The sequence below is a fragment of the Mytilus galloprovincialis genome, chromosome 6 (genome assembly GCF_965363235.1).
Source record: "Mytilus galloprovincialis chromosome 6, xbMytGall1.hap1.1, whole genome shotgun sequence".
NCBI classification, from domain to species: domain Eukaryota; kingdom Metazoa; phylum Mollusca; class Bivalvia; order Mytilida; family Mytilidae; genus Mytilus; species Mytilus galloprovincialis.
This window is the reverse complement of record NC_134843.1, coordinates 67,513,165-67,539,238: the sequence shown is the minus strand read 5'-3', so window position 1 is coordinate 67,539,238 and position 26,074 is coordinate 67,513,165. Positions and strand designations below refer to the sequence as shown.

The following is a 26,074-nucleotide window of genomic DNA, read 5'->3' as shown; positions in this document are numbered from 1 at the left end:
TATATTTTTTTACTATGGAACAGTGCAATTGAAATCTATTGTAGTATATCTAGAGATATGAAAATACGAAAGAATTATTCATCTTAATTTTTGAACTATTAATGAATAAAACTAAAACTTTTCCGTATAATGAAAGAAATTTGATAAAAAAATAATAAACGCCACTTTTTGTGATTATTCGAAAATCTTTACAAAGAAAATGTTTACGATATTTTTATCTATTAAGTTAATATACCTTGCTCAATCTCTGGAAACACTCATCGTAGTTGAAACGGGGTTTTGATCCCCAAGGACGCCACATTTTGCAATAAATTTTATCTATATTTTTGAACGTTTTCAAATGAGATGATTTGAATGAAAATTTCCCAACTTTATGTAGATTTCTCATATTTCTCAACTGGCTTCAATTATTACAAACAAAACTAAAAGTTTATTTAACATTTTTTTCCAAAGCAATATATCTTCTTTGTTCTATATTTTTCAAAAGACATCTTGGTTTTGTTTGTTTGCCAAGCTTACATGTATGAGGTTACTAGATCCATCACTAATCACTTCTAATTATTAAAGATCAAACGACCTAATCAACATGATAATTGGTATTCAATATAATCATCGGTCATGCCTGACATATTTCATAAAAACGGCGCGTGCCGATGAAAACTCAAATAACTTCTTAAATATAAAATTGATTTTATCGAAACCAAAACTATAAAATGAAGAATTAAATTATCTATCGAATGCATACCTTCACCACCCACTTAAACATAGATTTCATGTCCTGAGTGCACTTTGTATGTCCTGAGTGCACTCAGGAGGTCCTGAGCGGTGTTTAGACGTACCGGTATTCCTTTCACGAATTTGGCTATACTTTTGGACCTTTTGGATTATAGCTCTTCGTCTTTTATATTAAATTTGCTTTTGATTTCATATATTTTGGCCTCGAGCATCACTGAAGAGACATGTATTTTCGAAATGCGCATCTAGTACAAGAAAATTGGTACCGTTAATTGTATTCTATATTAACCAGTGACACGTGTCCTAATTTTTAAGAAAAGGGATAGAAAAAGTATGAATCAAAAATATCCGGTTTTTCAAAACTATATTTTCAAAATGCATTGCATAATTTAAACCGATTTAAAGTGTTTCATTTTATTGTATGTTTGTGCGTATACGAAAAAATGATAGAAAGTTAAACTTCAATGTTCATGACTTACAAGTATTATAATATTTCTTGTAAAATTGATAAATGAGCGGTTTTCACAAATACTGAACATTAGAATATATCGTAAACGTCAATTAATGAACAAGCAACCCAACGAGAAAAATATAATTTCAGAGGCATCTACATGTACATCTATAACTAGTTTTGAGTTAGAGAAATCATTCAACATGTTCATTGCCATATGATTCTATTCAGATTTGTGAGTTTTTTCGATTTACGAATAAGTCTATAAGATACAAAAAATTAATTGAAGCAAAAAAAAAAAAAGAAAGAGACATGAAATAACGAATTAACATAAGTTTACAAATACATACCTAGGTGCATTTACCAAAACAACATTTGAACTTATTAATACATTTTTTCATATTATTGTAATTTTATGTTTATGTACCCGATATGGAGTTCTTCTGAAATTAAAAATCACTTGAATGGGTATTTCTGGTGTATATACATGTATCACACTTGCTATCTACATGTACAATATACGGAAATGACACGGCTGGGTATTGTAAAGTTACTGAAGGTAGATTACTGGCAGGTGTATATCCCCGGGCGAAGAATTTACTGATTTGTCAAAACGGTTAGGTGTAACTTGTCATATTGTAAAGTTTTGAATCGCGCTCATCTCTTTTTTTTATTATATGTATTGCGCCAATAAATGAAACTTGACACATTCCCCATTTCCATTCTCAATTTTATTAATTGTGTCATATTTATCTCGAAACTATTAACCTATTTACACGTACATGTAACATTAGAATACCTACTTCAACTGTTGAATAACTTTATAATTACTAAAATTCAAAATTATGTACTTCTCCTTCCGTATGCTATGTTTTTTTGTGTCAATTCTATCTTTCCATCAGGTCCATAGTGCACTTTTTTTGTCAGTCTAAGTGCACTAAGGAGGCCCTTTCAGTTTGCGATTTCTGTACCTACTTGAAAATACCTAAAAGGACCTCCTCAGTGCACTAAGAAGAAACATTTGAAAAGAAGTCTATAATATTTGCGCAATTAAATGATTGTTTTATTGGCGCTAATGAATGTTGCAGTTTTTATGATAAAGTTGTGCAAAAAAAGAATTCGCGTAATTAACTTGTGGTGCAAATTAATTCTTTTTTAGCCAAACTGGATATCGGCCTTCAAAACATTGTGTATACACAAACAAAGCAAGATTTATCTTTTGCGCAGTCTAGCCGGAGAATACAAGTTTTTGCAATTTGTGAAGGATTTTAATTTTAGAATGTAATGAACAAGTAAGAAGATCGTTAAATCGGAAAATGAGCTATGCACGATGAAAGTTTGGTGCGTCGATAAAAATTTCATGGATTCACTTGATAATTGTAAAGTTTCAAGTCTTTAAAAATAACACCCATTTGTAGAACTGATTATTTCGATCCTTCAAATATGCATGTGTAGAATAATAATAAAAAAAATATATTATTAAGTCTCTTTCATATAGATACTGTAGATTTGTATTTGAACATCGATTGCAAACATAACGTTCAGTGAGAAATATTTCATGTATTCGTACAGAAAACAAATCAACTTCTTTCAGAATACAATTGATTGGTTATTGAAGTAAATGATTTGCGACAGAATCAGTGACACTTGGCCAGAAGCTTACCTCTAAAATAAAGAAATATAAAAAAAAGGTAGAGTTATTTTTAATTCTGTATTTTACTCATAAAGGACTTAAGCACTTTTTACAGTCAATGCCGAAAATATGAAATACATCGATTTAAATTATGTACACAATAAATAATTTTTGTTTACATAGTTTTCCGTGTCTACATTTGAATACGAGTACAATATAGAAAACCATCATGTTATATATTTAACTATTTTTTTTTTTCAACAGATTCACAAGTTTTGCATTTTTAAACCGCGTGTGCATATATATTTTAATGTTTTTATTTTAATTCCTTACATATGAACATGATACGTGTATTATTCATTCGTTTCAACGTTTTAAATTGTGAAACATGTCATGTGACTTTAATAAGACTATACGCATTTAAAGTTTGAAACAAAAAACGATAGATACATCGAGGTCGTTTTGCTTGGGTGATTTATCTGTAAAAAGCTCGGGTCTCATCCATGTTTAAAACGAATTAATGCATGTTTGAAATAGTTTAACGGGGGCGTGGCCTATTAGTTTAACGCAACTAACCAGCAACTTGATTTCAATTGATTCACCGCAGAGAAATCTATTTGACTGGCGTTAAAATGAATTGATATGAATTGATATGAATTAAATATAATTTTTAATTTTTGTCAATCTTTATCAAATAACGATCAATCTCATTTAAATAGCGTTAACACGTTTTTGTCCGTTCAAGTTAAATTCGGGTTACTAGTGCTTTGAACCTCTGTGGTGGCCAGATGGGTCCGGATCCCAGAAAAATATTTAAGTGGCAAATAGCTTGAATCAATACCTTTGAAATGAGCTAGGTCCGGTTCGGAACTTTGTCGTAGGGATATGTCGAGAAGTACCGAATGTGTGGTTGATATGGAAAATACGTAAATGGGCAACTCTGAACCTCTGTGGTGGCCAGACGGGCCCGGATCCCAGAAAAATATTTAAGTGGGGAATAGCTTGGATCAATACCTTTAAAATGAGCTAGGTTCGGTTCGGAACTTTGCCGTAGGGATATGTCGAGGAGTACCGAATGTGTGGTTGGTATGGAAAATACGTAAATTGGCAACTTTGAACCTCTGTGGTGACCAGACGGGCTCGGATCCCAGAAAAATATTTAAGTGGGGAATAGCTTGGGTCAATACCATTAAAATGAGCTAGGTCCAGTTCGGAACTTTGCCGTTGGTATATGCCGAAAAGTATCGAATGTTTGCATATGGTTAATACGGAAAATTACGTTAAGGGGCACCTTTGAACCTCTGTGGTGGCCAGACGGGCCCGGATCCCAGAAAAATATTTAAGTGGGGAATAGCTTGGGTCAATACCTTTAAAATGAGCTAGGTCCTGTTCGGAACTTTGCCGTAGGGATATGTCGAGGAGTACCGAATGTGTGGTTGATATGGAAAATACGTAAATGGGCAACTTTGAACCTCTGTGGTGGCCAGACGGGCCCGGATCCCAGAAAAATATTTAAGTGATGAATAGCTTGGGTCAATACCTTTAAAATGAGCTAGGTCCGGTTCGGAACTTTGCCGTTGGTATATGCCGAAAAGTATCGAATGTTTGCATATGGTTAATACGGAAAATTACGTTAAGGGGCACCTTTGAACCTCTGTGGTGGCCAGATGGGTCCGGATCCCAGAAAAATATTTAAGTGCCAAATAGCTTGAAATAATACCTTTGAAATGAGCTAGGTCCGGTTCGGAACTTTGCCGTAGGGATATGTCGAGGAGTACCGAATGTGTGGTTGATATGGAAAATACGTAAATGGGCAACTCTGAACTTCTGTGGTGGCCAGACGGGCCCGGATCCCTGAAAAATATTTAAGTGTGGAATAGCTTTGGTCAATACCTTTAAAATGAGCTAGGTCCGGTTCGGAATTTTGCCGTAGGGATATGTCGAGGAGTACCGAATGTGTGGTTGGTATGGAAAATACGTAAATTGGCAACTTTGAACCTCTGTGGTGACCAGACGGGCTCGGATCCCAGAAAAATATTTAAGTGGGGAATAGCTTGGGTCAATACCATTAAAATGAGCTAGGTCCAGTTCGGAACTTTGCCGTTGGTATATGCCGAAAAGTATCGAATGTTTGCATATGGTTAATACGGAAAATTACGTTAAGGGGCACCTTTGAACCTCTGTGGTGGCCAGACGGGCCCGGATCCCAGAAAAATATTTAAGTGGGGAATAGCTTGGGTCAATACCTTTAAAATGAGCTAGGTCCGGTTCGGAACTTTGCCGTAGGGATATGTCGAGGAGTACCGAATGTGTGGTTGATATGGAAAATACGTAAATGGGCAACTTTGAACCTCTGTGGTGGCCAGACGGGCCCGGATCCCAGAAAAATATTTAAGTGATGAATAGCTTGGGTCAATACCTTTAAAATGAGCTAGGTCCGGTTCGGAACTTTGCCGTTGGTATATGCCGAAAAGTATCGAATGTTTGCATATGGTTAATACGGAAAATTACGTTAAGGGGCACCTTTGAACCTCTGTGGTGGCCAGATGGGTCCGGATCCCAGAAAAATATTTAAGTGCCAAATAGCTTGAAATAATACCTTTGAAATGAGCTAGGTCCGGTTCGGAACTTTGCCGTAGGGATATGTCGAGGAGTACCGAATGTGTGGTTGATATGGAAAATACGTAAATGGGCAACTCTGAACTTCTGTGGTGGCCAGACGGGCCCGGATCCCTGAAAAATATTTAAGTGTGGAATAGCTTTGGTCAATACCTTTAAAATGAGCTAGGTCCGGTTCGGAATTTTGCCGTAGGGATATGTCGAGGAGTACCGAATGTGTGGTTGGTATGGAAAATACGTAAATTGGCAACTTTGAACCTCTGTGGTGACCAGACGGGCCCGGATCCCAGAAAAATATTTAAGTGGGGAATAGCTTGGGTCAATACCTTTAAAATGAGCTAGGTCCGGTTCGGAACTTTGCCGTTGGTATATGCCGAAAAGTATCGAATGTTTTCATATGGTTAATACGGAAAATTACGTTAAGGGGCACCTTTGAACCTCTGTGGTGGCCAGACGGGCCCGGATCCCAGAAAAATGTTTAAGTGGCAAATAGCTTGAATCAATACCTTTGAAATGAGCTAGGTCCGGTTCGGAACTTTGCCGTAGGGATATGTCGAGGAGTACCGAATGTGTGGTTGATATGGAAAATACGTAAATGGGCAACTCTGAACCTCTGTGGTGGCCAGACGGGCCCGGATCCCTGAAAAATATTTAAGTGTGCAATAGCTTTGGTCAATACCTTTAAAATGAGCTAGGTCCGGTTCGGAATTTTGCCGTAGGGATATGTCGAGGAGTACCGAATGTGTGGTTGGTATGGAAAATACGTAAATTGGCAACTTTGAACCTCTGTGGTGACCAGACGGGCCCGGATCCCAGAAAAATATTTAAGTTGGGAATAGCTTGGGTCAATACCTTTAAAATGAGCTAGGTCCGGTTCGGAACTTTGCCGTTGGTATATGCCGAAAAGTATCGAATGTTTTCATATGGTTAATACGGAAAATTACGTTAAGGGGCACCTTTGAACCTCTGTGGTGGCCAGATGGGCCCGGATCCCAGAAAAATATTTAAGTGGGGAATAGCTTGGGTCAATACCTTTAAAATGAGCTAGGTCCGGTTCGGAACTTTGCCGTAGGGATATGTCGAGGAGTACCGAATGTGTGGTTGATATGGAAAATACGTAAATGGGCAACTTTGAACCTCTGTGGTGGCCAGACGGGCCCGGATCCCAGAAAAATATTTAAGTGGTGAATAGCTTGGGCCAATAACTTTAAAATGAGCTAGGTCCGGTTCGGAACTTTGCATTTGGTATATGTCGAAAAGTATCGAATGATTTCATATGGTTAATACGGAAAATTACGTTAAGGGGCACCTTTGAACCTCTGTGGTGGCCAGATGGGCCCGGATCCCAGAAAAATGTTTAAGTGGGAAATAGCTTGAATCAATACCTTTGAAATGAGCTAGGTCCGGTTCGGAACTTTGTCGTAGGGATATGTCGAGGAGTACCGAATGTGTGGTTGATATGGAAAATACGTAAATGGGCAACTCTGAACCTCTGTGGTGGCCAGACGGGCCCGGATCCCAGAAAAATATTTAAGTGGGGAATAGCTTGGGTCAATACCTTTAAAATGAGCTAGGTCCGGTTCGGAACTTTGCCGTAGGGATGTGTCGAGGAGTACCGAATGTGTGGTTGGTATGGAAAATACATAAATTGGCAACTTTGAGCCTCTGTGGTGACCAGACGGGCCCGGATCCCAGAAAAATATTTAAGTGGGGAATAGCTTAGGTCAATACCTTTAAAATGAGCTAGGTCCAAACACTGGACACTTTTAATTTGCAAAACACTCATTTGCAAATCCGCCGCCGCCTCAAACAAGAGCTACAATATCATGTATATAACCAAAATGTGCGGAATTACATGGGATTCAATAATTTCATTGGTTTTATACTGTTACTTTCATATTTATTTTGCAATTTGAATTATAAAAACATGGGATTTTCAATATCCCATGGGACAGGGCAAAATCCCATGGGATTTACCATTATCCCATGGGATTTTTGTTAAATCCCATGGGATTTTTTTTGGTCCCATGGGATTATTGTAGTCCCATGGGACAAAAAAAATCCCATGGGACTATAATTATCCCATGGGATTTTTAATATCCCATGGGACAAAATAAAATCCTATGGGATTAAAATTATAAATATATATATATAAATATAAAGTTATGTGTATGTTACAATGAATGCTGTTTGGTAGTAAAATGTTTTAAATGTATACGAGTTTTTTTTATATTTTTTATATATACATATATATAATTTTTTTAAAATTTTGTCACAAACATGTTTTTTATTTGTTTATATGACAATAAAAATTATTCTTATTTTGGAATGTATAATAATAATATTTTACAGTCAAAGAATAAAGTTCTTTCACTGAAACAAAATGATGAAATTTCTAAATAAATGAAAAAATATTGTTTTGAAATCTTTGTCTTGTTTATTCTATTATGAAAAATAGAACTGAAAAAATATTTCATATTCTGACTGAATAGTTCACTCTTTTCATGAGGTAAGATTTTCTTTGTTATAGGTTCATTGCAATACTTGTATAGGCAAACGATTTGAATTATATATAACTTTGTGGTGTACATAATAGTATGCTTATATTTGCAAATTTATAATATAAACACTTTTTGTTAAAGTTTTTGCTTTCTTTATTCACAACTTGCTATGTACAATTATTCAGTCCACTATATAAGAGTGAAGTCAATAAATAATTTCATTCACTAGAATATTCCTGCAATTCTTAGACAAAACATTTTTTCAATCTGTTCTTCAAAGATCTTCCTCTGTACATCTTTATTGAATGGAGAGATTCAAATGAGAAGACAAAGCAAGTTTATTTGGACAACAACATTCTAATATCTTGTTCATTCGTTCCATCTTTCAATTGATAATTACATTGTTGTATTTATATGATCAAGTTCTTGTGTATCAATGATCGTGATGATATGACTCCTTTTTGTTTATAGTCATCATGTTGAAATTTCCTCTTTCAAATAAATGTAGGAAAAAACATGTTCCATTTCAAATTAATAAAAAAGTCGCACTATGGAGAAAAATATCGGCTTTAAGTTTTCCGTTCAGTATTGATCTGTGAATGATGACCATGAAAATCCAGATTTCTGACCTACAAATACACAAACTAAAAAATTATCAGTGAAGAGATCAATAAAATGGCTATTTTATCATGTTTATGATTAATATGATAAACTTTCATTTAAATATTCAAGTACTAAATTACAGAAATTGCTTAAATTTTATAATAGTTTAGTTAAAGTACAGCTTATTTAAAATTATAACCAGGTGCTCCGCAGGGCGCAGCTTTATACGACCGCAGAGGTCGAACCCTGAACAGTTGGGGCAAGTATGGACAAAACATTCAAGCGTGATACAGCTCTGAATTTGGATTGTGATCAAATTTTTGACATTACATGGTTTTTTTTACACAAAACAAATGTCAAGATTTTACAAATCAATTAAAGATTTCTTCTTATTTAAATCTAAAATTAAATAGTTGACACAGCATAGGTTTCTGACACAGAGTGAATGTGGTCTAATGAACTTAAAAGTTTTTTTTTGCCTTTGAGCAATTCACTATGCTGTTGAATATTAATCCTCTCAAAAAAATGTTTGAAGAAATTTTCTTTTTATTTATGAAATCTGAAATGAGAAAAATTTAACCCCCCCCCCCTTTTTTCACATCCCCGTTTCCCTTTTTCCAAAACTGATATCAATTCAAATTTCTAATGGAGTTTGCAACAATAACTACTCTTTTAAATACATCATAAAATATTAAAATGTAAAATAAAGTGCTTGTTATCACTGAATGGTAAAGATTGGTTGGTAGTAAAAGTGAATATACATTGTTTATTGTATAAAACAATAAAAAAAACTTCATCAGCAACATTTTATATTGGCAAATTTCCAATGAAGTTATTTACATAAAGTTATTGGCAAATAAAAATAGAAAATGACATCATAGTCATGTCTGGCAAATTTCCAACATACATTATCTAAAACATTTTAGATAAGATAAGGAAAAAAAGCTTCATCAGCAACATTTTATATTGGCAAATTTCCAATGAAGTTATTTACATAAAGTTATTGGCAAATAAAAATAGAAAATGACATCATAGTCATGTCTGGCAAATTTCCAACATATATTATCAACTACTATTCTATACAAAGAAAGATAACTCCAATTGAAAATTAATTGCTATTGCACAATATTGTGCAATTAGATATTTCTTGCTATTGTGCAATACTGTGCAATTGAAAATTTCTTGCTATTGCACAATACTTGATATGGAATCCTGATTTGGACCAACTTGAAAACTGGGCCCATAATCAAAAATCAAAGTACATATTTAGATAAAGCATATCAAATAAGCCCAAGAATTTAATTCTTGTTAAAATCAAACTTAGTTTAATTTGGACCCTTTGGACCTTAATGTAGACCAATTTGAAAACTGGACCAAAAATTAAGAATCTACATACACAGTTAGATTTGGCATATCAAAGAACCCATTTATTCAATTTTTGAAGAAATCAAACAAAGTTTAATTTTGGACCCCCATTTGGACCAACTTGAAAACTAGGCCAATAATTAAAAATCTAAGTACATTTTTAAATTCAGCATATCAAAGAACCCCAAGGATTCAATTTTTGTTAAAATCAAACTAAGTTTAATTTTGGACCCTTTGGACCTTAATGTAGACCAATTTGAAAACGGGACCAAAAATTAAGAATCTACATACATAGTTAGATTCGGCATATCAAAGAACCCCAATTATTCAATTTTTGATGAAATCACACAAAGTTCAATTTTGGACCCTTTGGGCCCCTTATTCCTAAACTGTTAGGACCAAAACTCCCAAAATCAAACCCAACCTTCCTTTTATGGTCATAAACCTTGTGTTTAACTTCATAGATTTCTATTTACTTATACTAAAGTTATGGTGCAAAAACCAAAAATAATGCTCAATAGGGCCCCTTTTTGGCCCCTAATTCATAAACTGTTGTGACCTCAACTCCAAAAATCAATCCCAACCTTCCTTTTGTGGTCATAAACCTTGTGCTAAAATTTCATTGATTTCTATTTACTTATACTAAAGTTATTGTGCGAAAACCAAGAATAATGCTTATTTGGGCCCTTTTTTGGCCCTTAATTCCTAAACTGTTGGAACCAAAACCCCCAAAATCAATCCCAACCTTCCTTTTGTGGTCATAAACCTTGTGTCAAAATTTCATAGATTTCTATTCACTTAAACTAAAGTTATAGTGCGAAAACCAAGAAAATGCTTATTTGGGCCCTTTTTGGCCCCTAATTCCTAAAATGTTGGGACCAAAACTCCCAAAATCAATACCAACCTTTATTTTGTGGTCATAAACCTTGTGTTAAAATTTCATAGATTTCCATTCACTTTTACTAAAGTTAGAGTGCGAAAACTAAAAGTATTCGGACGGCGGACGACGACGACGACGCCGACGCCAACGTGATAGCAATATACGACGAAAAATTTTTCAAATTTTGCGGTCGTATAATAAAAAATATAGGCCACCGTTGAGTTAAATAAGATATTACATTTTTAATGCCAAAAAATGGCATTTTTGCACCAAAGGGAGATAATTTGGAGCTTTTTCAATGATATATGCATTTTAAAAGTCATCTGGGGCCAAACCGAATTGATTGTTTTGAATGATTTGGTTTACCATATGATAAAGATATAAATAAATTGAGTTATGAAAAAAAAATATTAAAACATTTTTCTGAAATTGTTATACCCTAGAGCCTCTTTAAATGTCATTTGATCTCTATTGGAGAAATGTCTCATTGGAAATCAGACTGCTAAGTGTTTCTTATTTTTATATCAACCCAGCCATATTATACCTGTCTAATATCAGGAGCTTGTACATAGTTCAGTGGTTGATGTTGGTTCATACCCGTCATTTTTATTTTTCATAATTTTTTGTTTTTATAAATTAGTCTGGTATATTTGACGTTTGAATTGATGCTCTGTTTCAAATTTGGTTAGTGTTGACTTTTATAGATTACTATAACATGTGTAGGGTATGGGTTTTCTCATTACTTACAGGTCATCAATGGCCTCTACTAAGTAATTACAATGCTTACATCCACTAAATTGAACTCTGATGGATAGTTTTATCTTTAATCATACCACATCTTATTTTAATAAATATTTAATTATTATTCAAGGACAAAAAATTTTATAACAGTGGACTTACCATTTAGGCTTTGTAGACCTCTGTAAATCTTATTTTGTTGATAATTTCTTCTGTTTATAGTTTCCCCTTTATCTTTCATGTTCTTGCCCTACACATAAAAGGGTAAACATCATTTGTATTACATAATTAGTAGGCAACTGAAAATTTTGTCTTATTTGTATATAACATCAACTTACTCATCATTCTTGCTGTTCAATATCATGAATATTATCATTATTCTATGAATATGAGGTCACAGTAAAATTAACCTTGGCAGGCAGACATCTTTTTTTATTTGATACCTTGTAGTCATTCCATACAACAAGTAGACCTATGCTTAAAAAATCTAAGGCCAAAATTAAAAATATGTTTGTTTCCCCTCCCCCCACACAGGTCAAAAATAAGCGCCCCGGTCAAAAAATTATTTTCCACAAAAAAATCGAAATTATTTTTTTCCTGAAAATAATTTGTTTCCATTTTTGGAAAGTGCTTGAAAGCAGAAGGATTGATAATCTAAATAAATATACTCAAATTGAGCACAAACAACTGATAAGTGGCCTGGACTGGACAAGTCAAACCATTCATGTGACCATGCTATGACAATCACACCCAGTTAAAAAAAACTAGAGGCTCTCAAGAGCCTGTGTCGCTCACCTGTTAATGTGTTTACTGATGTCGGCCATCTTCGTTGGTAGGCGGGGTCATTAGACACTTTTTTTTTAAATAGATACCCTAGTATTATGATTGTGGCCAAGTTTGGTTAAATTTGGCCAAGTAGTTTTAGAAATGATTTTTATACAAGTTACAAAAATGACGAAAAGATGTTCAATATTGACTATAAAGGGCAATAACTCCTTAAGGGGTCCTCTAACAATTTTGATCATGCTGACTTATTTGTAGATCTTACTTTGCTGAACATTATTGCTGTCTACAGTTTATCTCTATCTATAATAGTATTCAAGATAATAACCAAAAACTGCAAAATTACCTTAAAATCACCAATTTTAGGGCAGCAACCCAACAACAGGTTGTCCAATTCAACTGAAAATTTGTGAGGGGATATATCTTATTCTGATGGACATTTAAATCTTCAAAGATTTGCCCTAAATGTCTTAGTTTCAAAGATATAAAGCAAAACCTGCATTTTACCACTATGTTCTAATTTTAGCCATGTCGGCCATTTTGTTTGGTAGGCTGGGTCAGCGGACACATTTTTTTAAACTACAAACCACAATGATAATTGTGGCCAAGTTTGGTTAAATTTGGCAAAGTAGTTTCAGCGAAGAAGATTTTTAAAAAAGTTACAAAAAATGATGAAAAGTTGTTAAAAATTGACCATAAAGGGCAATAACTCCTTAAGGGGTCGACTGACAATTTTGGTCATGTTGACTTATTTGTAGGTCTTACTTTGCTGAACATTATTGCTTTTACAGTTTATCTCTATCAAAAATAGTATTCAAGATAATAACCAAAAACTGCAAAATTTCCTTAAAATAACCATTTCACAGGCAGCAACCCATCTGACAACAGGTTGTCCGATTCGTCTGAAAATTTCAGGGCAGATAGATCTTGACCTGATCAACAATTTTACCCATGTCAGATTTGCTCTAAATGCTTTGGTTTTTGAGTTATAAGCCAAAAACTGCATTTTACCCCTATGTTCTATTTTTAGCCATGGCGGCCATCTTGGTTGGTTTGACAGGTCACGCCACACATTTTTTAAACTAGATACCCCAAGGATGATTGTGGCCAAGTTTGGTAGAATTTGGCCAAGTAGTTTCAGAGAAGAAGATTTTTGTAAAAGTTTACGGACGACGGACGCAGGACGACAGACGACGAACGCCAAGTGATGAGAAAAGCTCACTTGACCTTTCAGGTCAGGTGAGCTAAAAAAAACCTGCCTTCCTGGTCTGTTTACAAAGGGTAGACCCGGGGGAGGGGAAACAGACATTCTTTTAAATGTGGCCTGATAAAATGACAAAACCAAGAAAACTTATCATTGACCAAAGAACAATAAAATGCGGTCATGGTTTATATATGAATCTGCCATTCAGACATGCACACCTTACAATTGTTTCATATCTACCAAATATAATCTACCTGTAACTTTAAACATATGATAAACTGACAAAACAATGCAGTGTTTCATTGACCAATGAACCATGCATGAAAATGAGGTCAAGTTCATATAAAATATGACAGACAGCTAAGTGCATCTTACAATTATTTCATTCACTAAATAAAGTGGCCTCATTGCTTACAGTATCCGGAAAATAGACCAAACCACAAAAACTAAATATTTTCAAAGTTCCTTATACCCTGCCAATTTGTTATGGTTGTGCCTGTTCCAAGTCAGGATCCGATAATTCAGTGATTGTCGTTTGTTTATGTGTAACATATCTGTTTTTCAATTTTTTTGTACATAAATTAGGTTGTTAGTTTTCAACTTTCAACTTGGCTAACATGTGTAAAATCATACAAGTGTTGGGAAAACAGGAAGTTGTCGAGTGATGAATCTGAAAATGCATCACACGGTAAAGCTGACTTATTTAACCCTGAAACCAAATTCCAGAAATCCTTCTATTGTAGTTCCTAAGGAAAATGGGACGAAAAATATTCATCGGACGGACTGACTGACGCAAGGATGGATGGACAGACAGGGGTAAAACAGTATACCCCCCCTTTTTTTGAAGTGGGGGCATAATTTTAATACGGGACTATAAAAACCCATGCAAGATGTCAAAACAAAAAGAAGTAACCTAATTCTTACTTGTTAGGGGCTATTTATTTATTGTCGGTTATACATATAACAATACAACATATTAAAGGTCTGTAGAGCTTTTATCCGACATACATATATGACAAGCACAATACATTTGTACATGAAACATAAAGCTCATCACTGAGATAGTAGTCTCAGATAGAGGGAGGCGGGGTCAACCAAACTCCCCTATTCAATCTGAATGCAGGACAGAAAGTCACAGTCAAAAAGTCACACACTGTCACAGGACAAAAAGTCACAATTTAGTTTTGAGATTATTTTTCTTTGAACAAGAAAACACTCTTTTTGTATTTTTCTTTACATTTGCGCACAAAAATCATTACGTTTGTGTGCAGCTTTTGATTACATTTGCACGCATTTTTTAACATGTAAATATAAAAAAAAAGATATAGTATGATTGCCTTTTACAGCTGACTATGCGGTATGGGCTTTACCTCGGGCTTTGCTCATTGTTGAAGGCTGTTTGGTGACCTATGGTTGTTAATGTCTGTGTCATTTTGGTCTCTTGTGGACAGTTGTCTCATTGGCAATCATACCACATCTTCTTTTTTATATTATGAACAATTTCCTAAAATTAAAAATGAATATATGTAATCTGGTAATAAAAAGAAGATATTTCAAAATCTTTTTTCATTTATATTCAATCAATTGTCAACAAATTGTTTGTGACTTTTTGTCCTATCAACTTTGTTACTTTATGCCTGAGTTTGACATGTGTTTGACTTTTTGTCCTGTGACTTTTTGTCGGAATGTCCTGTGACTTTCTGTTCGTTTACCTTCCATCTAAATCAGTGAACTGAATAATTGTTTTTTGCAAAAGTCCGGGGAGTGTTAAAAAATCACATGTGCAAGTTGAGAGTCAACACTTACACAGGGACTACACAATACTTTTTCAGAATGTCAGCAAAAAAGAATCACTGGTGACAGGGGAGTGTAACCGATGAATTGATCTCGAATCAGATAAGATTTTCCCGGTACGTCTAAACACCGCTCAGGAGGACCTCCTGGGTGCACACATGCAGGACATACAAAGTGCACTCATGGCAGACCCTATATAGTCGCCGTCGTATCTGCACACATGATGGATGTATATATTCGTTATAGATCGTCATACACTTCTCATTTTAGAGTTAAATTTGCAAGCAACCTCTTAAGATTTTAAAATAATAATGCTACTAAAAATATATTATTTCCCCCAATTTTCGCAATTTTTTCGCCATATAAAATATTTAGGCGACTGTGCTTTTAGTGAATATAAACGATTACGAGGCCTCACGAATAAATATAAATATGAAATATACTGGAACATCGATTAGCATAGATCGAGCAGCAGAGTAAACTTCCACATAAATCTTGAAGTTATTTACGCCGGATAATATAGACTGTGCTCCTGAATAAAGTTGTCAAATACATTAATTTGTGTTTTTTACTTCTACAAGAAATTTGATTCAAATGCTAATTACGCACCATTTGCTGAGCAGAGAATCATTCTAAGCCAGGAACCGTCTATACTAACTGATAACAGTAAGAATAGAAAGTCTCTGTAAAAAGGCAGTCAATCCTAACAGAACTGTATTAACTTCATGATACATGTACATCAAGTTCCAGCACCTCACCAAGCACCCTTGCCTTGCATGCTGAGATGGCAAACTGGTGTGTGTCAGTATTTTAATATAAAACTGCGTAGGTTCATATCGTTTGATTCAACGTTTGTTTGGTTATTTTTTAAGGATCGTTGTAAAATTATATCTAAATCTTTGTTAAAATACGATTTTAAATTGTTCAATTCTTTCTATTTCATAATTTTGTCAAAGTCTACTTTTTAAAGTTTTAAATTTTACAGAAAAAATGAATATTCCATTTTGATTTGAAGAAAATCTTTTTGAACTGTCATGACATGGTGTTGCAAAGCTGATTACAGGTAACTATAACATCAGTAATTTTCCATTTCGACAGTGCGTGTATTCTCGGGTGTGTATAACGTATAGTTTTCTAGAGAACATCCTGTCTACGTGTAATACAGATTGATGACATTATACAACATTTCTTTGGTTAAATGTGATAAGGTATCTGTGTCCATTCCCTATTTCAACACCACTAATTTTTCGAAGAAAAAAAATCAAAAAAAAAATTATATGAAATTAAGAAGAAAAGTAGCAAATATAAACTTCAGTAATTGCGCATGGAGTAAACATAATTCCAATATTGCATGAACAAATCCGTGAGAAAACGTATATATACATGTATGAATAAAGATGTGTTTTAAAAGACCTATAATTGGCATTATTTCACACTAGGACCTAAGATAACTAGAACTAAGCAATGGTTGATCCAGAAATTTTCATAAGAGGGGACTCATTGACTGCCTTAGAGTGTTCACGTCCAGTCATGCTTCCGTGATTCCCTATATAATCTACCATTTGTTTCCAAAGATTTAGGAGGGGGGCTGGTACACACATATATATATAAATATACCTCTGCGGCGGAGCCAGCCATTTGAAAAGGAGGGGGGTCTCAACCCAGGACAAAAGGGGGATGGGTGGTTACAACCATATGTCCCCATTCAAATGCATTGATCGTTCAAAAAAAGGGGAGGTTCCAACCCCCGAAACCCTCCCCCTGGATCCGCCACTGATACCTAGTATGCATATAATTAAGAACAGCTTTGAATATATGCATATAAAATAATGGTACGTTTAAAAACCGTTCAGGATCTCCAGGTTGCACACAGGACATTAAGTAACTTAGGACATATATATATAATAGTAAGAGTTCAGGGTATACATTCGATAACTAACATATTTTATAATTTTGTTATTTTTGTTTTGATAAAATCAGAGACTTATAATACATGTATTGAGACATATATAATATATGTGTCTCTGAAAAAATCAAACCATCTTTAAAGAAGTTATTTCAGTTTAAATCGACTGTCTTTTGCATTAGAATTCCAAAACGTTAATGTTATTTACAAATGCCAATTTTTTTTCCGAAATAATAATTAAAGACGTTTAGAAATAACAAATTTTCACAGTTGGGAAATTTTCAATTCAAGTTATTTCATTTTGAAAACGTTGAGAAATATAGATCTTATTATATGTTAAATGTGGGCCGCTTGGAGATCAACTTGTGAAACCCTGCATAATTAGGGTTTGTCTACTTTCGTCTTTTTATATTGCCAAACATTCTATAATCAAGGATTTGTACAAGGCCTTGTTATAATGAATATTATCGCCAATATCACCATAATTAAATAAAGAACAGATACAATATTCGCCTAAAGAGTTTGCCATCTAACAATTCAAAATGAAATGTTGAGTCGAAACTGAGGTACCAAATCTATAAAAAGAATCACTATTTTAGTCGAAATTAAACTGTATATATTCTTTTTTTCAAAACTCTGAAATAATTTAACATTATCTATAGAGAGCTTACATATGCAAATCTGTTTAGAAGTATGTGAGCGTAAATAAAATTTGTTTATTACCCCCTCCCCCTTTTTCCTTCTATAAAATTTAATTGTAAACGATTTTCGTTCTTAATTTGTGTTTGCTCATTAACTGGGGTTCATGCTGTCAAAAAACAAAAATGTCTCCTTGTGTAAAAGTTATTGATAAAAAAAAAAAATTGAAGCTTCCAGAAGAATAACGGTACGTCTAAACACCGCTTGAAGGACCTCCTGATTGCACTCATGACATACGAAGTGCACTCAGGACCCTTTATAGTCATCGCACACAGGATGGATGCATAAATTATATTCTTTATACGCTTCTTATTTTAGAGTTAAATTTGGTAGAATTTGAAATCGAACTTAGATAGATATGTTACATTTGTAATTCACAGAAAATAATAAGGGCACGTGTCACTGATTACACAACTACTGAGCCATGAATTATCCAATCAACAAAATTAATTGGATTATCTTTATTGCTGTTTTATACATTGTGTTGTTAGTACAGTGTGACCATGCGGGAAGTAATATTTTCGTTCCATAAATTTTTAAGTTTTATTCTTAATTTTATTATCATGTCCTGGACCAGTAATTAATTCTTTGCACGAGTTTGTAAAGGGAAATAAATGTTCATACTTTAAAAGAATTTATATTAATTAAAGTTTTGTATATGGAATCCGTTCTAAACGGTAAAAGCCGTACTTTTCAAACAATCAAACTCATATACATGTAGTTAGATGTTATTTCTCATTTTTATCGAACTTGTCCAGGAATTTTATTTTTGAGTTATACGAATATTTTAAGAAATCCGTTTTTATTAAGTTTTTTTTCTCTAATTAAAGTCGTTTTGTCCAGTTTCACAAGCCTGCAACGAATTTCAATGCGAAAATAAATTCTGAAAATGAACTTGTCTCCGTTTTCGTCTCCGTTTTTTTTAAAATTATGATATTTTGGGTATAATTATTTCTAAAAAAATATGTAAGTTAGATTGTAGTAGCGAGAAATTATAAAAAAGAAGATGTGGTATGATTGCTAATGAGACAACTATCTACAAAAGACCAAAATGACACAAACATTAACAAAGAAAGACTATTTCCAAGATAGTTTATTGACACGAAATCCGTTCAAACCACGACTAAGTCTTCGTGCACAGATTTCCGTTAAGGTTGAACTGAATATTGTACATAATTGTCTTCTCTTGTATAATGGTTTGTTGAGAATAAAGATATACAAATGTCATAAAATTTGATATTCAGTCAACATTGTGTTTGTATAAAAACTTGATTTAGATAGAGAGAGAGAAAAGAATCACACTGAAAAACAAAAATCGAACTTGTTACAGAAAAAAAACGCAACTATAAAATAATTTTCTTTATTCGTGAACTGCAAAACACAACAAATTAATTTACCCGTCATCATGAAAAATAAACTGAAAAAGCACATCGAATGAGATATATATTTTATTTTTTCTATATGCAAATTCATGTTAAAGGTAAAACTGAACTAAACAATACAATTCCTAAAAAACAATAAAGATAATCCAAGGATTTGTATACTATACAAATCCTTGGATAATCCAATCAATTTTGTTGATTGGATAATTCATGGCTCAGTAGTTGTGTAATCAGTGACACGTGCCCTCATTATTTTATAAGAATTAACATATCTATCTAAGTTCGATTCAGGCGCGGATCCAGAGGGGGGAGGGGGTTGAGGGGGGAGGGGGTTCCGGGGGGGGGGGTTTGGAACCCCCCCTTTTTTTGGCCGATCAATGCATTTGAATGGGGACATGTAGTTGAACCCCCCCTTTTTTTTGCCCTGGGTTAGGACCCCCCCTTTTTTTAAATGGCTGGATCCGCCCCTGCGATTTCAACTTCTACCAAAATTTAACTCTAAAATAAGAAGCGTATAACGAATATAAACATCCATCATGTGTGCAGATATGATTACGGTAATGGGTCCTGAGTGCACTTTGTAAGTCCTGAGTGCACTCAGGAGGTCCTGAGCGGTTGTTTAGACGTACCCGAAGAATAAATCATTTCCTGAACCTAAAATACATTTATCTGTAATTAAAGAAAATTCGCCTAAAACATTCTCTCATATAAAAATTCGCCTAAAACATTCTCTCATATATTTAAACAATTAATTGTAAAATAATTAATTCAACGTCAGACTTTCTGTCTGTTTACTAATACTTTTCTTGTTCAGTTTAGTTTATACCCTTAATAGATGAACGGAAATAAGTACTTTTTTTTAGGAAAATTTACAACTAGATGAACGGAATTAAGTACTTTTTAGGAAAATTTACAACTCAAATTTTCAAAAACAAAATTCTACACTTTTTACCTGGATGTTTTTCTCTGTCTCGAAGCCGCAACCTTTGACCCCGTATCAAACGTAGCGACCAACACCTCACATGACGTATTCTCGATGTTGAGGTATTGACAATATACAATCACATTTATCAATATACAGCAAGTAAGTAATTTGGTGTTGAATGCCAGTAGATCAGAATTTGTTAATTGAACTTTACCTGTTTAAGGGGCACTAGCTGCCAAATTCATGTTCTTCATCGATTTTAATAAAATTCACATTAAACGTGTATATATAGTGTTGAATTGTTTATTAAAATGTTGCGCACAATCTTGGCTGATATGCATAAAACCATTATATTTCATGACACTGCATGAAAAAGAAATTGACTTATCGCATAATACCAGAACCAGAGACATATATATTGTATCTAATATCTCTGCCAGAACTAAAAAATAAACTACAGTAAGTCCACATAAGAGGGTATGGATGTAAATTAACAGAATAGAGAACAAAGGACAAAGAAAAAAAAAGGAATAAAGAATAGCGAAAGAAAGAGAATAATGGAAAAAAAAGTGTAAGTTATTAAAAATATAAATAAAAAAAGAAGACAGAAAAAAAGACACCCCTCCGAGACGAGCCTTACATGCACTGTTATTACCCAAGGTTAATTTTACGGCGGCTCATTTTATTTTGGCTTAGAAATAAACATAATTGACAAGTTTCCTTCCCCTGCATTCTCGATCCCACATGTAAATAGCACGGTGATTTTCAAAAAGACATTGATACATCATTACAACACTTGCCGTCAGCATTTGAATATATTGATTAAGAAGGTATAGAAGATTAATGCACGCACACTATTATCCACCACTGGCCTAAATAGTTAGTCCGCAAACAACGAGGGTAATAAAAACCCAGCACTTTGAACACAGGTACCGGCATGGTGTAAATCTGAAAGCTTCCCACTATCCATTTCTACCCATAGAAAACTTTTGCCTTTCATTTATCAAAAATGAAATATGTTGATATTAATGGTATATAAGAATTATTGGGGAATTCAAACCATTCCTATTGTAAGTGATAAAACTAAATTTATATCAGGGTGATTGAAATGAGGAAAAAAAGGGGGGATCAGGAGTTCAGGGCCCCCTGTTTGGGAAAAGAATTGGTTGATTATATATGGAATCACTGAGTCATGGCAGGAGCAGGCCCCTCTTAGGCAGTCGGTGGGCCCCACTTATGAAAAATTCTGGATCCACCACTGTGGTCATGGTGGTCTTCAGTTGTATTATCTTTTTAAAAAAAAATTACACCTGTATAGTGTATATTCTTTAGTGTAAATCAAGGGAAAATACTGTGAACTATCTGTGCATTGGGGCTTATTAAAAGGTATTTCGGGGCGGAAGAAAGAAGGGAGGGGGAGTCCATGGGAGGTAATCCCCACCCCTTTCAATTTGAGAATATGCTATTATCTTGTAAACGGTCCAGATCCCCATCCCTAAACCATATATATTCTTGAATGGGACGATAAAACAAATCAAATGAAATTAAAAGGAGGTCTTTGGGGGTTTCACCACTCTGTTCAATTTGAGAATGTGCTATTATCTTGTGAACGATCCAGATCCCCACCCCTAAACCATATATATTCTTGTCAGGGACAATAAAATTAATAATGAAATAAAATAAAAGTGAAGTCCCACCCCCTCTAGTTTGAAAACTTGTAAACGGTCAAGATCCCCACCCCTAAACCATATTTATATATTCTTGTATAGAACAATAAAACAAATAAAAGGAAATATAGGGAGAGTCCATGGGGTTCACCCCCACCCCCACATGTTTGAGAAACTTTTAAATGGTTGAGATCCCCTGTCATCCAGTGGTTAGGTGAATCCCTGATCCCCACCGTCAAACCATATATATTCTTGTATGAGACAATAAAACAAATCAAATGAATATAGGATCATCCCCTTTGTCTTGGGTTGGGAACCCCCCTTTTTAAAATGGCTGGATCCGCCCCGGCATACCATCTAGCTAGCTATAAAGGCTTTAAAAATATGAAATCAAACAAGGAAATTAACAGTGTAGGCAACTGTTTTGAATTTAAAAAAAAGTCTTTTACTTATATAACAATGTTAAATTTTTTGTGCATTTATTTTTGCTTATCGTATTTTCAATAATGGACAAAATTGCATGATTGAATATTGTAATTTAAGAAAAATCAGCATACATGATATAAAATGGGAAGTGGAAACTGGGAATTTGACAAAGAGACAACAACCCAATCAAAGAGCAGACAACGGCCGAAGGTCACCTATGGGTCTTCAATGCAGTGAGAAAAATTCGGCACTGGTCTTCAGCTCATAAATATGTATCAGAAATGAAAACGAGATACAGCTTTCAGTTGTATTAATAAAAACCTCACAATAAGTTCTGAATATCAGAATATACAGTATTGCAAGATTCTCTCAAAATGTACACATAGAGCTGAAAAACTGTCAGCGACTGTAAAATTAATCATGCTTACATTAAAGTCCATGGAGTCCATCTTAATATGCATACTCTCGTACAAAGGAATATAAGTATGCAATAGACATCAAGTTTTCAAAAATAAGAGTATCTATGCCATTAATTTACGACAAGATCTTAATCAAGTAATAATTTCGGTTTGTTTAAATATTTCGGAGGTTAGTATGACCTCCTCTTTGGTGATGATGTTTTCGTTTTAAAGTTGGGAAAATTGTTTGTACATGTACCAACAAAAATAAAAACACAAAGTCAATCTAGAATTATGTTTTTATCATTTTTTTATGTTTAGGTTGTCAGCAAGATGAAAAGGACAAGTATGCAGTTCAAAATTCAAAATGTGGATAAGTTGAGGTTCTAGGTCTTACCTGTGCAGATTTTCATATTTTGCATGAATGAAATCAAAGGTTATATGATGGACAGCAGAGAAAGAAAAAAAAAACTTTTCAATTATCCTGCTCCTGGATAAATGTAAAACATCTTGTTTTTCGGTAAGTTTTATGCTCTGTTTTGATAGTTTAGTGCATTCATCTTTCCAGTCTTTCCTCTAAATTGTAAGTTTTTGGTGAGTGTTCACCATGAATTTCAGTAAGTAACTTGTGGATTTACATGTATATACTCAAAATTTAGTACTAATATTAATGGGATTTTAGCATGACATCCTGCCAAATGCTTGTTAATCATGTTTATGCTCCAGAACAAACAAGTATTTGGACTGTACGCATACAGTTTGCCCAATTTTAAGAAGTTGGTCAAGTTTACTACAAACAAATGTACAGTACAGATCAACATAACTGAAATCTTTTATAGATTAATACAAAAAGTTTAATTGCAGTTAAAATAAAAACACAGGTTTGGTCGAGCTGGTACCAGACAGTACAAATATACTTAAATGGTCTGACTGTACACATATGGTGGGACTGTAAGTTCTGGACCGTAAAAGTAACATCCGAATACTGATATGGTCTGGAACATTTATACATGTCTTAAAATTAATATCAAACACATTGGTGTTTGATAGAACTATAACGTTTTGGGATATCAAAATCAAAAATATCCCATTTTTACTTTTAATAAAGAAGAAGATTATTGATGTATGTTTAAATGTATATTAAAATGAGACAGCAAGCCAACAACACAAAAAATAAGGATAAAACATACATATTTTTTTTGTATCAATGTTATAATTTCCAATATGTTCAAGGTATTTTTTCATTGAAATAAAACACAAATTGAAATCTGTCTGAACTTCAAAAGCTTAAAGAAATATTGTTTCTGTTGTCTGCATTTTGTATAATATATTGCAAATTCTTGTGAATAATGGAATGTTATTATAGTTGTCTAAAGTTTTAACATTGATCTTTATACTGTTAATTCATAAATTATTGCGTGCATTTATTATTGCGATTCTGTCATTTTCGACTTAAATGCGATTTTAAATTTTACGATTTTGAGAAAAATCCTGTTTAATCCATATAAAATATTTCATAATGCGAGTTTAAATTATTGCGTTTACAACTCCGTTGCATTTTTCGCAATAAAAAAAAAACTCACATTAATTCCGAATTTACAGTATATATATATATTATGTATATAACTTGGGAAAATACCCAAATGTTATAAAGAAGAATAAATTAATTGATTGTTATATGGTATTAGAATAGGAAGATGTGGTATATTGCTAATTTGACAACCCTCCATCAGAGACCAAAGGATGTAGGCCGTTAGCAACTGATGACATTGGACAACCTTTAACAATCAGTAAAATCCATATCGCATAGCTATTTTTATTGAAAATCATATTATTGCTACATGTATGAAAACAATTTTGTATAATCCATTACTTTAGATTTTATTGGTTCTTTTTCAGAAGGATTGAAATTCACCACCTAGAATAAATGGAGAAAACATAGAAACAAGACCAGAATCAATTCAAAGACAAAAGTTGGATCAGTTATTATTTTCATCACTCAGTCAATGATTTGAAGTTCTTTTAAATTCAAAAAAATATTGAAACCACAATAATGTCAAAGTTCTGTGCTGAATGTCCAAAAAGTGGACTATACCATCAAACAATGCTGGATGATAAGAAACTATTAATGTTTTGTGTTGAGGGATATTGTGAAAAAAATAGATTTACTTAAATAGCTACTAGTATGTTAAGCATTGATTTCAAATGGCAAATAATTGTGTTTCAAGAAAGTATTCTATAATTCATGAATAAACATATATTGATACTTACATTATCTGCTTTGTTGTTTAAAAGTTTAGTTTTGAACAGTTAAAGAACAATATGCTAAATTAACATTTCCCAAGAAAAAAAGATATTCAATTAAAAAGATTCATCTTATAATAATTTACTACCAAATAGAAAACATTGTAACATACACATTACTGTTTATTTATATCTATATATTTACAATTAGAATCCCATAGGATTTTAATTTGTCCCATGGGATATTAAAAATCCCATGGGATAATAAAAATCCCATGGGATTTTTTTTGTCCCATGGGACAACAAATATCCCATGGGACTACAATAATCCCATGGGACAAAAAAAAATCCCATGGGATTTAACCAAAATCCCATGGGATAATGGTAAATCCCATGGGATTTTGCCCTGTCCCATGGGATATTGAAAATCCCATGTTTTTATAATTCAAATTGCAAAATAAATATGAAAGTAACTGTAGAAAACCAATGAAATTATTGAATCCCATGTAATTCTGCACATTTTGGTTATATACATGATATTGTAGCTCTTGTTTGAGGCGGCGGCGGATTTGCAAATGAGTGTTTTGCAAATTAAAAGTGTCCAGTGACCAGTTCGGAACTTTGCCGTTGGTATATGCCGAAAAGTATCGAATGTTTGCATATGGTTAATACGGAAAATTACGTTAAGGGGCACCTTTGAACCTCTGTGGTGGCCAGATGGGCCCGGATCCCAGAAACATATTTAAGTGGCAAATAGCTTGAATCAATACCTTTGAAATGAGCGAGGTCCGGTTCGGAACTTTGCCGTAGGGATATGTCGAGGAGTACCGAATGTGTGGTTGATATGGAAAATACGTAAATGGGCAACTCTGAACCTCTGTGGTGGCCAGACGGGCCCGGATCCCAGAAAAATATTTAAGTGGAAAATAGCTTGGATCAATACCTTTAAAATGAGCTAGGTCCAGTTCGGAACTTTGCCGTAGGGATATGTCGAGGAGTACCGAATGTGTGGTTGGTATGGAAAATACGTAAATTGGCAACTTTGAACCTCTGTGGTGACCAGACGTGCCCGGATCCCAGAAAAATATTTAAGTGGGGAATAGCTTGGGTCAATACCTTTA

General features: G+C 33.8%; 2 long non-coding RNA genes across 4 annotated transcripts; one reads left to right on the top strand and one right to left on the bottom strand.

Annotated features, from left to right (window-relative positions):
- Positions 1-7,852: 7,852 nt before the first annotated feature.
- On the bottom strand, positions 7,853-15,795 carry LOC143080156 (uncharacterized). 2 transcript variants are annotated; one of them, XR_012979640.1, is made up of 3 exons: positions 15,225-15,795; positions 11,688-11,775; positions 7,853-8,568 (listed from the first exon to the last, which is right to left on the bottom strand). It is a non-coding gene; the product is annotated as an uncharacterized LOC143080156 (long non-coding RNA). The 2 variants fall into 2 exon arrangements; XR_012979639.1 differs by having other exon boundaries at positions 15,319-15,795.
- Positions 15,796-19,883: 4,088 nt separating this feature from the next.
- Positions 19,884-24,979, top strand: LOC143080155 (uncharacterized). Of its 2 annotated transcripts, XR_012979638.1 has the most exons (3): positions 19,884-21,048; positions 23,031-23,229; positions 24,609-24,979. It is a non-coding gene; the product is annotated as an uncharacterized LOC143080155 (long non-coding RNA). The 2 variants fall into 2 exon arrangements; XR_012979637.1 differs by lacking the exon at positions 19,884-21,048 and having other exon boundaries at positions 21,173-23,229.
- The last annotated feature ends 1,095 nt before the right edge of the window (positions 24,980-26,074 follow it).